The sequence below is a fragment of the Castor canadensis genome, chromosome X (genome assembly GCF_047511655.1).
Source record: "Castor canadensis chromosome X, mCasCan1.hap1v2, whole genome shotgun sequence".
Taxonomy (NCBI): domain Eukaryota; kingdom Metazoa; phylum Chordata; class Mammalia; order Rodentia; family Castoridae; genus Castor; species Castor canadensis.
Genome location: NC_133405.1, coordinates 20,832,356 through 20,846,112, shown reverse-complemented (window position 1 = coordinate 20,846,112; position 13,757 = coordinate 20,832,356). Strand labels below are relative to the sequence as shown.

Genomic DNA, 13,757 nt, shown 5'->3' with positions numbered 1-13,757 from the left:
TGTATGTTCTTATTAACGGCTGTTTAAATAAACATAAACCGTGTTTGCCAGGAGAGAGTAAGAGACAGATGCAAATTTCAGTTAGAAAATACGTACATTCATTACTTTTTGCATTTGCTTTCAAACGTGCCCCTAAAACAGCAATTACTCGGGGATGTCATTTTTGACCAGAAACAGTGACTTAATTTGGGCAGGGGTTTGCTGGGACATAATATGGCTACTGTGCCTGGAGTCTCTCTTGGTCATAAAAGCCGTAAGGAAGTATGACATAATTGTGTGACAGTAAATCACAGCCCAAGCCATTTTTGTTGGCAGAATTTGAAAGATAAATAAACATTACTTCAGGAGCAGAGAAGACGTGCCTAATTACCTCCGTGCCTATGCTAGGATCCCTGCGGCTGCTGTCGCTCCTGGACTCAGGTAGGTCTGCACAGACAGGGTCCACGTGTGCAAGGTCCGGGATGGTCCAGTGAAGAGGTTGGTTGGCTATGGAGGCCCACCTCCACAACCTCCTCTCCAGGGAAATCAGGCTGCTGATCCAAGTAAGAAGGGCAGCCTTGAGGGGCCCTGGAGAGCCTGAAGGAGTGGGATTGGAGGAAGAGGAAAGAGAGGCTGGTCCCACCCACTCTGCCTTGGAAGTGGTGGGGAGTTGAGCCGATTGCATCTGCAAAGCTGTGCAATTTTTACCTTAGGTCAGCCCAACCAAATTCCCAATCCTTCCTTCTGTAGTCCCCAAGCCTGGTCACAGTGGTGACCCAAGTGGGATTCTGGGCAAAGCCCAGGTGACCGGAGCCTAGGGATGGAACCTACTCTCCTAGCTTGCTGCCTTTTTAGAACTCAGAAACTTCCACTCTTTAGTATTTTGTTTTGACAGCTCCAGGCCATCTGCTTCTCTCTCTTTCTCTGTCTGTCTGTCTGTCTCTTTCTCTCTCTGTGTGTATTCTTAAACCTAGTTTTGTTTTTTAATCATGGTAAATATACATCACATAAAATTTGCCATCTATCATTTGAACATTTTCTAACTCAGCAGTCACAGTATTGTGTGACCATAGCCACCAACCATCTCCAGAACTGAAACACTGTACCTAGTAAAAGATAAGTTCTCGTTTCTCCCTCCCTCCAGTCCCTTGAACCCACCATTCTACTTTCTGTTTCTATGAACTTGACGGCTCTTGCTGCCTCATGTTAAGGGAATCATACAGCAAAATGTCTGCCTTTCATGACTGGCTTATATCACCCAGCACAATACTGTCAGGGTCATCTGTGTTGTAGCATGTGTCAGAGTGTCCTTCCTTTTAAAGGCTGACTAGTATTCATTGTATTATTTCATACATTTTGCTTACACAACCATCCCTTGATGGACATTTGGACTGTTTCTATCTTCCAATTTTTATTTTGAACTGTGAGAACATTAGAAATGAAGACTCAAAGTGTTGAACTTCTCAGGCACCTTGTCCTCCGTTCTCCACAGTGCTCACCTTTGGTCATCACAGTCCCTCTCCCCACGTGCAGTGGTCACACAGAACATTTGCTAAACTCTTAGCATAGTTAGTTTATTGTATTCAAACTTCCTAAGGACGCAGTGAGTTGGCCGCAGTGAGTTGGCCGTATCTCCATGTTACTGGGGGTAATAATGAGACTTAGAAAAGCTAAGCAACTAGCCCAAGGTCAAATGGTTAATAAGAAGCAGAACTAGGATTTTAACGCATCCTCAGACTTGCCCCTCTCCTAAGTCACCACTGTAGGGCCTACCCAAAGCCCAGGGGCCCTTTACCACCAGTGGCTACTTGTTTCTGTTGGTTTGGGATTGAGTTGGTTTTTAAGAAAAATGAAGTTGACTGTGAACACTGACAAACTCTTTGTCATATGTGTCCTTTGAATCACCAAATCCTGACCATTTCCCCTCCCTTCCTCCCTCTTCTTACACACACTGAGTTCTGAAATCAATCTACTTTGGGGATTCCAAGACTCCCTTTGCTGTTTAAACCAAGCAGAAGGCATTACTGAGATGCCAGGATTTATTTTAATTTTGTTTGTCAATTAGCAGCAAAAAGACTGACCTAGGAGACAAGGGACTTGATTCGTGTTCTTAGATATGCAACTTTTCCAAAGCTATCGGCCGCATTTCCTCTCCTGAGGTTCTCTGCTCTTGTATACCTTGAATCAATTTGTTCATTGCAAAGATGCTCAGCATTTTAAAATGCCAGGAGAATAAGCCCACAGGCTGTTGACAGATGTTTACCTGTTAGTGTCTCAGATGCCTGAGTGACACAAGGTTCCTCTAAGGGGTGGAGAGCCTGAGGGATTTTGTGGCTGGAAACTGGGATGCGTGAGTTGGGGTGTATCCCCGGAGGTGGAAAAATGCCTGGTGGGGCAGGAAGGTTGCAGACATAGAAACCAACTTCCCTGCTTCAGTTTTGCCAGAAGTCAACTAAGTCCACAGTTCCTTCCAACACTGCCCCCAAAGACTGGCCAGAGGGGCCACAAGCCTGCTGGTACCCTGGGCAGCAGCAGGTCCAGCTGGGTAAACAAAAGAGTAAAGCAAGCCAATCAATCACAGCCGGGCTGCAGCCTGCCCTACTGCCCTCTCCCCCTTCTTTCCAGCTCCCCTCGGTCTCCCTAGCAGGCAAGTGGGTCCAGGTGTCCCTTAATGTATAGGAAGGGTGAGCTCAGCCCCAGGGTTGCTTGCAGGGAACCAGGAACTTCACACATCCAGCTGCTAATGGCGAAAAAAAAAAAAAAGGGCAAGCAGACATGGGATGCTTTAGAAACTTAAGGCTAGCCCACAGTTAGTAGGGCGTGGGTTGCTGACCTTTACAGAGCTATAGATACCATTGAGGCAAGGTATCAGCTTCAGCTCACTGAGGCTGAGCATAGGTCACAGAGCCCTGCCAAAGTTGGGATCAAACTAGCATTTCTCCTTTACCTCAATGCTTGATTTTTTTCAGACACTCCTTGTACTTAAGTGTGGGGATCTCACATTTTTTAGATCCTTCATCCTGATAGCATTGGCCCAAGAGGGCCACCTTTTGTTGACAGCAATGGCGTAGCCTCTGATCAGAAGATTCTCAAATTCTATGAGTCTCCCATGGAAGCATCCATGCAGGACATGTGGGTGTAATGGAGTTTCTGAAAGATCACGGAGAGGAGTTACAAAAGGCCATGGTGGGACCAGGTGGAAGGTGGAAGCACAGAGAGTCCTTCTCTTTCCAGGTGTTTTGAGAACTCCCTCTAGCCAATCGGAAGGGAAGAACCTAGTGATTCCTAACCAGCAGTAATGGATGAGTGGGGAGGGGCATTGATGGTCCCTGGGCTCATTTGGGGGCTGGTTTGAGTTGTCCTAGTGCCAGGGTGGGAATAACCTACACACATTTGCAATTGAAAAGGAGGCTCAGAGAAAGAGAAGAATGTTCAACCTGAAATACAATATTAAGTCATATATGTTCATCCTGAACTTTCTCTAAGTCTAGCCTGCCTCACTTTCAAGGACCTATACAGTGTCATAGGTGAGGTTCTTCTGAGTGCTATATCTCTAGGGCCTAGTACTAAACATAATTAGTACTGATTAAATACTTGGGTCAATGAATGAGGAAATTGGCCCAGGCTGCTAGGAGTGCTGGAGTGAGGGTTCTATGCTCTCAGCCTGACTTGGTGGAAAACAGCGTGGTGGGTGAAGATGGTAGAAGTGGGAACACTAGCTGAGTATTTGTCCTTTCTGGTTTGGCCATAAAGACGGCCAAATCCAAATCTTTCAAAGTAGTCTTCAAGGAGAAGTACATTGAATGCATACAAGTAACTTTTATCAGCCATGCGGGTGTGGGGGGAAGAAGTTTTGCTTTTAGTGGTGGCTGGCCCTCCCCTAGTGAGGGCAAGGAATGAGGGTAGGCCTGCCTACTAAAAGTTTGGAAGCATTCAAATGACCCACTTCTTGCATAAGGGCTGGAATAACATCCTAATTCGTAATCAAAGACCGCCCCAGCCTGAGTATGCTGTCAACAGAGAAGCAAACGCCAAGGAGCAGTCACTCCCCTATTCCTAAGTAGAGACTTTGGCCCTATAAGCAGAATGGCCACCTCACCATGTGCATGAACTTGTCAAATGTCACACACTGTATGTCAAAACATGTGAGATTTGACATCATGTGAGCAATATTGAACTCATTCCCAACTGCATTTGAACTTCAAAAGACATGTCAGGCACACTGGCCTCCCCTAAATGTGCTGCACTTTTGATCAACTGGTACCTGATGGCCAAGCCCCATGCGTAATTAGAAATGGAGCCAAGAAAGGGAATTTTTGACTAAAGGTAGATGGGTCTTGGAAAGTTTGAGTTCAGCTGGAAACACAAAAGCATATGAGGTCAGAGCAAGTCTTAAATTCTCTATCTGAAAATATTCTGTGACATCACCTTGAGTCTGAAAGTGTCCTTGGGGTCTGGAGAAGTGTGAGCCAGGAAGCCTCCCTGGAGAAAAAAATTTTCCCCATTACTCCAAAGACTTAGCTCCCTACCAAGCTGTAGGGCAGACTGAGCTGTAGGGGGGGGTCACATTTCTCCCCCACTCCCTGAGCCCGTGCTACCAAATAATGAACTTGTCCATATGCTTCACTTGAAAAGTACATAAAGAAAGCACTGCTCTGCAGAAATACCTCCATTTTGGCCTCCAGCGAGTCATCTTTTTAAAAAGTGACTTGACATTACAGTGGTGAATTACTTAGAATGCATTTTTTTCTTTTTATTAGCATATATTAATGGTACAAGGGGGGGTCATTGTATGAGTCATCTTTTTTTTCTTTTTACACCTTTGGGCTTGACATTCCTCACAGTCTTTGGACAGGGTAACTTAGGGAGGCCTTAGCAAGCAGGAGTTGGGGGGAGTGGAGAATGAGGAGTGGCTGCTTAATGTGAATGGGTTTCTTTTTGTCACAATGAAAATGTTCTAGCAGGGCAATAGAGAAAGAGTAAGTAATCAAGGGGGTTAGTGACTAAAGCACAATACATACACGTGTGAAATGCCAAGGCAAACCCCACTTGAACAATCAGTACACACTTGAAAAAATGAAGGGCAGGAAGGTAAAACAGGTCCTGTCCGGGAGTGGGTATCCATGGGAGGGGGTAAATGGATAAGATGAAATAAGGTGACTATGGTGGATGAATTTTGTACTCATGTATGAAAATAGAACAATGAGACCTGTTGAAATGATTCTAGGAAGGGAGTGAAGGCAGATGAAGAAGAATAATGGAGGGGTGAATCTAATTAAGACACAATGTAAGCACATATGTAAATATCACAATGTATATCCCTGTACAACTAGTATATGCTAACTAATAAAGAAAGAACACATAGTGGTGATTATTGCACAGCACCGTGCATGTACTCAGTACCACTGACTTGTGCACATTGAAATGGTGATATTTATGTTATGTGTATTTTATCAGAATAATTTTAAAAATCCTCAACAAAATGTCAGGGAACCAAATAAATAGGAGTGTACGAACAAAGAACAAAAACCACATGTTCATCTCAATAGACGCAGAACAAGTTCAGTATTCTTTCATGATTAAAAAAAGCTCAATAAACTAATAATAAAAAGTAACTTCTTCACCAGGCTCAGTGGCTCACTCCTGTAATCCCAGTTAACTTGGGAGGCAGAGATCAGAAGATTGCAGTTTGAGGCTAACCCAAGCAAAAAGTTAGTGGCTTATCTCACTTAACATGATGATCTCTAGTTCCATCCATTTTTCTTCAAATGACGTGATTTCATTTGTTTTATGGTGGAATAAAATCCCATTTCTACCATATTTTCTTTATCCATTCATCTGTTGATGGGCACCTAGGCCGATTCTGTAACTTGACTCTTGTGAATAGTGCTACACAGAACATGGGTGTGCAAGGTTCTGTATAGGAAGCTGACTTTGATTTAAAGAAATAGTAAACACAAAGACATTGCTTCATGGATTAGAAGGCTTCATATTGCTAAGATGGTAACATTCCACAAATTGATTTACAGATTCAAAGCAATCCCTAACAAAATGTCATCTGGCTTTTCTTGCAGAAATGGAGATGCTGACACTAAAGTTCATCTGGAAATGCAAGAGACCCAGAACTAAAGCTATAAAAAGTAAAACTCTTAGAAGAAAACATAGTTGAGAATCTTCATGACCTTGGGTTCAGTAATGGATTCTTAGGTCAGATACCAAAACACAAGCAACGAAAGAAAGATAAATTGGACCATATGAAAATCAAACACTTTCGTACTGTAAATTATGCCATCCAGGAAGTAAAATGACAGCATGTATAAGGGGAGAAAATATTTGGAAATCATATATCTGATAACGGACTTGTATCAAAAATATACACAGAATTTTACAAGTCGATGATAGAAAGACAAATAACCCAATTAAAAATAGGCAAAGGATCTAAATAGGTACTTCTCCAAAGAAGATATATAAGTGGGTGGTAAACACATGAAAAGACACTCAACATCATTAACCACCGAGAGAATGCAAGTAAAAATCTCACAGATGCCACCTTATGCACACTAGGATGACTATAAGAAAAAGGCAGATAATAACAAGTGTTGGCAAGGATGTAGAGGAACTGGAACCCTTCCACACTTCTGGTGGCCATGTAAAATGGTGCAGCCACTTTGGGGAACAGTCTGACACTTTGCCAAATGGTTAAATATAGAGTTACCATATTGTCCAACAATTCCACTCCAAGAGAAATGAAAACATACGTCCATCCAAAAACTTATAAATGAACATTCAGAGCAGTACTATTCACAAAAGCCAAAAGGCAGAAACAACTCAAATGTCCAACTGATGGATAAAGAAAATGTGGTATATCTATACAATGGAATATTATTCAGCTCTAAAAGGAAATGAAGGACAAATTCATGCAATACAATGGCTAGTCCTTGAAAACAGTATGTCACGTGAAATAGGCCGGGCACAAAAGGTCATTGTTATGGTTTGAATGTCTCCTCTGAAACTGTTGGAATTTGATTGCTATTGTGATCATATTAAGAAGTGGGATCTTAATATTGTGTTCTGGGCATGGTGGTGCGCACCTATAATCCCTACATTTGGGAGGCTGAGGCAGGAGGATCACGAGTTTAAGACTAGCTGGGGCTACACAGTGGTTTCCAAGCCAGCTTGGGCTACATAGCAAGGCCCTATCTCAAAACACCAAAACAAAAACAACAAAAAAGGTGTTGGGGTCTTTAAGAGATGATTAGGTCATGCGGGCTCTGTCCTCATGAAAGGACTAACGTCATTATCTCAAAATGGGTTATCATAAGAAGTCATAACGCATGAAAGGCCCTCACCACATGTAGCTCCATGATCTTGGACTTGCCACCTTCCAGAACTGTGAGAAATAAATGTATCATTTACCCAGCCTGGTATTCTAACATATTCTTAAGGTATTCTGTTACAGCAGCAAAGAGCAGACTAAGACTGGAGCATATTACGTGATTCCATTCCTGCAAAATAACCAGAACAGGCAAATGCACAGAGACAGAGCACTTAGTGGTTGCCAAGGGAAATGACTGCTAGTGTGTAAGGGGTTTATTTTTAGGGTGATAAAAATATCCTGGAGTTGGGTTGTCGTGATGGCTGCACAACTTTTTGAAAATACTAAAAACCGCAGTTTAACAGAGTGCATTTTATGGTTTGCCAATTATATCTCAATAAAAAATGGAAGAAAAAGTTATTTTTGTTGGGAGATCATGCTGATTTTCATATGGAACCCAGAAGGTACTCATAGTTATGTGACAATGCTGTCATAAAACTTCAATTTTCTTATTCTTATTTATATGACCAAGTTTTCTCAACCATTGTGTACATAAAAATTAGAAGTATAATTGATGCTGCATAGTGTCTCTGTATAGCAATAAGTAACATTTACTCATGAATATTGCAAAAGAAGTTCCACCCATTTCATTAAGAGGTACATTTAAATAAAAATTTACTTATTGCAACTAATAATTATTTCCAAAAAACACTTTTGTTTTGATCGTTGCATATGGTAATTGTAACAATTTTTTGTTTGTTTTTGAGAGCGGGTCTTGCTATGTAGGCCAGGCTGGCCTGGAACTTGAGCTCTTCCTGCTTCCACTTCCCAAATGCTGGGATTACAGGCATGTACCACTATGCTTGGCCAATAATTTGTAATACTTAGTGTTTAACAGACATATGAAATAAAATTAATTTCAATTTATAAGCATATTTTTATTACAGAGCAGTCTAATAGGAAGAGCATTTGAAGTCATTCATTTATTTTTTTAAAAATGCATTACCAGCCCGGCGATGGTAGCTCATGTCTGTAATCCTAGCTAGCTGGAAGGCTGAGACTGGGAGGATCATGGTTTGAGGCCCACCTGAGCAAACAGTTCACAAGGCCCTATCTCCAAAATGACCAGAGCAAAATGGACTGGAGGTGTGGCTCAAGCAGTAGAGTGCCTCCTTTGCAAGTGTGAAGTGCTGAGTTCACACTCCTGTCCCACAAAAAAAAAATGTATTACCTTAAGAGAAAATGAATTCTCTGTGGGAAGTGGGCTGGAAATACAGATTCGAATAATAACTTTTAAATGTTTAAAAAATCTTGTTCGTACATTTCAGAGTAAAATGCTGGTGGGTAAAAATCACTTCAGTAGTTAGAGTCACTGAATATATTTAGAAGAGTTAGATAAGTTTTATTTTAAACAGGGGTAGTTATGATCAATGGGAAATGCCTTTGCAAGTATTTACCCTTGTGATTTTAAAATCGTATGATATAAATATGCAAGGAGACATAGATGTCAAAAGGTCAGGGAGCACAAAGAATTGCATGACATCACTTCTTTGGTATTCTTGTCAGGAAAATGCAATAACCCCAGCCCAATCCTAAACTGAGGGACATTCTGCAATGTTGCTGCTGACCAGTATCTTAAAAAAAAGTGTTCAAAGTCGCAAAAAACAAAGACAGACTGAAAACCGGTCGCAGACTGGAGGAAACTGAGAAAACATGATAGCTCAGTGCCACGTGGATCCTGGATTGGATGGTGGAATAAAAAAGGACCTTGGTGGAAAGACTGGGAAAATCTGAATAAACTGCAGGGGTTAGTTAATATTATTGTACCGATGTTAATTCCTGGTTTTGATAAGGGAACTGTGCCCTGGAATTGTAAGTACTAGGAAAAGCTGGGTGAAGCTATGGGGGGACCCACTGCAGTGTTTTTTTCCAACTTCCATGTAAGTGAAAAATCGCCTCAAAAGAAAAAGTTTAAAAGAATCTCAGGAGATTTTCAGGCAAACATCCCTTGAAGATGCCGGAGTTGCTTGAGTCCTAATGTCTGTGTATAAGAAGCAAACCAGTCCAACTCATCGTGGTTCCGAGACCTGAAAGAAACCTCTCCACTGGTGCCCTCTGGGAGCTGGGTCCCCCTCAGAGAAGCAGAGTGGCAAGGCCGCCAGCATCCTCTGGCAGGGAGCAGCAAGCAGGGCACATTTTTCTGTCGGTCTGCATTCTGCACTGACAGTAGCTTACTTACATCTTTCTCAAGGGCAGGCATTTAACTTATTTTCTTTTAAAAAAAACAGTGCTTCTGAAAATATACACGTGTGAAATACCAAGGCAAAACCTCCTTGAACAATCAATATACACTTAACTTAAAAAATGAAGGGCAGGAAGGAAAACCAGGTCCTGTCCAGAGGTGGGTACCAGTGGGAGAGGGAGGGTGAATGGAGAGGGTTAAGGAGGGTGACTATGGTGGATGTATTTGTATTCATGTATGAAATATAACAATGAAACCTGTTGAAATTGTTCTTAGAAAGGGGGAGAACGATGGAGGGGGTGAATCTAATTAAGATATATCAGAAGCACATGTGAAAATGTCACAGTGTATCCCCCCTCCCCGCGCCCTGGACAGCTGTGACATGTTAAAGTGCTTGCAGGGCTGGGGATGCAGCTATGTGGCAGTGGAGTGCTTGCCTAGCACGTGCAAGGCCCTGGGTTTGATCCCCAACACTGAAAAAGAAGTGCTTTTTCTGATTACAGATCAATATAAGCTTCTAGAAATTTTATAAAATGAAAATAACTACAAAAAAAAAAGGAAAATGCTTGCAATTGTGCCACTACGCTGAATAGACTGAGCTACTTTCTCCTAGTGTTTTCTATGCAAGGACATATATGAATTGTAAGGTTTTTGTTTGGCTAGAAATACTAATTATCATGTTTTAACTATAAACTACTTTGTTTTACAACTATCATATAAGAGACCATCTCTCCATATCATTCCATATTTTTTTTGTTTTTATATTTTTACTTCTCCCCCCCTGCCCCCATCATTCCATATTTTCTCCAAAATCGCTTTAAATCACAAGATAATATTCCTTTGTGTGGATGGACCAAAAGTGCTCATTTCATGACATACTGTTACTGGATCACATGGCCAGTTTTTGTCACTAGGTTGTCAACTCTCATGGGGCTGCAGGGGCATTGTCTCTGCCAGTCTCCGGGTGCAGAGTAGGAACTTAGACCAGGCCACATGACTCTCACACACTTGTGGCTATTGAATTCCAAGAAAGATGAGGCTTCTTCCCTGCCCCCCAATATTGCCATTCCTTGTGGATGATGGACTATGGTGTCTACCTTGTAGCCTTATCTAGAAAAAAAATTTTAAGTGTATTGTCAAATATATACACATATGTCAAATTTGATATCTTCATCATTTCATGTGTGCATATATATTTATGAATATGTAGTTCTAGTTTATAAATTATATTATTGTACTACATACCAATATAATAATCGTGGACCTATACATAACATATACAAAAATGGAAAATTAGTTATAAATTACGTGTGCATTTGTGATTTGTAAGTTATAAACAGGTACTCTTAAGTCTGCTTAGTGAATATGTTTTATATTATAAAGTATATCTAGAAAATAGAAATTTAAAAGTGATGAACAGGCAATAGAAAAAGAAGTTCTAATAGTTTTTCTGCATCCCAGTGCACATGCCCCACTTTGAAAATCACTATACGGGAGCTTTTCAATATGATCCACTTGCTTTCTTGGAAAGAGAGCCAGCATGTCACTTTCCACAACACCTTCAACTAGTTTCCAACTGTTTCCTAGGGCAGAAGTCCATCCCAAACCTTCTCAGACCCCTCCAGGCATTTCAAAGAGACTCCACCAGGGACCTGCTAACCTCTGTGCCATGTGGCTGTTCGTTACATGGCAGGCATGCTGTTTATTTGCTTGAGATTCCTGGAGCTTGTAGGCAAGAGGCGAGCCATTCATCTGTCCAGCACTTAGCACGCTATTAGCCTTCATTGTTCAAGGCCACTCTGATTTGTAGACCAAACATAGGCTCTGGAGTCTAAGCCCCTTGCTTAATTGTGTGACCTTGAACAAGTCAACTTATCACTGAAGGAATCCACGGTGTGGTACAGAAGGCAGTATGCCCTAGCAGAAGAGACATAGGCACCAGAATCAGCCAGACCTGGTTTAAATGTCAGCCCTGCCACTTGGTGCTATGCCATTTAGGGCAAGTTTATCTCCTCTCAGCTTACACATTCTCGTTTTTGATTGGGGCATAGTAATAATCTCTCACAGGCTTCCGATGAGATTCTGTGAAAGCTACTAGGAAAAAACTCAGCAAATGTTTGCTGCACCTGACTCATCTAGAAGTAAGCGGAATTCCTGAATGTCAGAGTCCTCAGAAATCAATCTGCTCCGACTCCATTTTCCACGCTGAGAACAGGACGTGGAAAGGGGGCTCATCCAAGGCCGCACACTCTATCAAGTGAGTGGTTTCTCATTATGACGAGGTCACTATCTCCAGCTCAATTCTGCTTTAACAACCTCCTAGCTTCTTTAATAAATGTTAATAGACATTTCAGAGGAGGGGACGGGAGGGCAGATCCATGACACTAAACCAAGGCCTACAAGCCATATAAAAATATTTGGCCACCGAGAAAGTGTTTTGTGGAGCTGAGGACTGAACCCAGGGCCTTGCACACACTTGGTAAGCACTCTGTCACTGAGATACATCCCCAGCCCTTGGTTTTTAAAAGAACTTTATTATATTTTAATTAGTATACATTAATAATATGAGGGGAGGGTCATTGTGATAATTCCATACATGTATACAGTGTCACCTGAACAAGCTCACCCCCATTCCCCCTTTTTTCACCCTTCAGTGTCCTTTCCTTACCCCCTTCTGTTGACCCACCCAAGACTAAGCCCGTTTTACATTCATATCCCATTATCATCCTTATTTTAGGTCTAGGCTCCACAAATGAGTGAGAACGTGCAATATTTGGCTTTTTGACCTTGGCTTATCTCACTCAACATGATTATCTCCAGTTCTATCCATTTTCTTGCAAATGACATAATTGTATTTTTCTTTATGACTAATATTCCATGGGGTCTTTTTTAGACAGGTCTTGCTATGTAGCCCAGGCTGGCCTCAAACTCACAATCCTTCTGCCTTCACCTCCCCAGTGCTGGGATAATAGGCACGCACTATCACTCCTGGACAGAAGGAATTTGAATAACAGTACCATTCATGATGAAGCTCACATTTATTGATGGCTTACCATGGAGCAGTTATTCTAAGCACTTGGGATACATGAATGTATTTAATACTCATAATGACTCAGCAGAGGAAACTGAGGCTCAGAAAGGTTCAGAACAATCCCGTGAGAAAGCTAGGATTCTAGCCTCGCTAGTCTGTAGGGATACAGTTCTCCACTTCAAGAAGACACCAGACTCCCCTGGAGAGCTCATTAAGACACAGACAACTGGGTCCCATCTCCAGTTCCCCATTTAGTAGCCTGGGATGGGGCCCAAGAATTTGTATTTTTAACAAGTTCTCAAGTGATACTGATGCTGCTGGTATTGGGGCCACACTTTGAACATCACTGGTGCATACATTCTGCATCCTTTTAAACTCTTCTGTTTTGTGGGCTGGGAGTGTGGCTCAAGTAGTAGACAGCCTACCTAGCAAGTGCTGAGTTTACACCCCAGCACAGCTGAATATAAATAAATAAATAAATAAATAAATAAATAAATATTTGGGGGTTTGATTGACACATAGTTATTTGTACATATTTCTGAGGTAGAGCATGGTGTATTGGTTCACATTGATAGTGAGTAGTGGTCAACTCAGGCTAATTAGCATATCTGTCACTTTTAATTTCTATCATTTCTTTATGGTACTGATATTCAAAATCCTTTTTCTTGGCTTTTTGAAATGTACAGTACATTTATCGCTATCTATAGAATAACAAAACTTCTTATGCTGTGCAAGTATAAGTAAACACCCGTCCATCAACCTTTTCCCATTCTTCCTCCTACCCCAACTCTTCCCCGCCTCTGGTAACCACCATTTTACTCTCAACTTCTATGCTGTCAGTTTTTCTTATATGCCACACGAGGGCTTGTCTTTCTGTGCCTGGCTTATTTCATTTAACATCACGTCCTTCAGCTTCATTCATGTCACAAATGACAGGATTTCATGCTTCCCTCTTTGCCACCTTCCTACACTACCCAGGTCTCTCCCCTCAGAAATCCTTCTTTGACTCTTCTACAAGCTTCAAGACAAAGCACAGATACCACTTTAAACATGCAGGGCATTTTGTGATCTGGCCTTAGTTAGCTTTCTAATCTCATTTCCTTCTGGAACCTTTGGCCTATGTCCATCTTTGAAAGCTATTTTTTCCATTTTAGAATGTACCACAATATACCAGAAACTCTCTATGGCTT

At 41.7% G+C, this 13,757-nt stretch overlaps 1 pseudogene; it reads left to right on the top strand.

Annotated features, from left to right (window-relative positions):
- Nucleotides 1-380: 380 nt before the first annotated feature.
- The window catches only part of LOC109687839 (testis-expressed protein 264 homolog), a 45,537-nt pseudogene continuing 32,160 nt past the window's right edge, over nt 381-13,757 (top strand).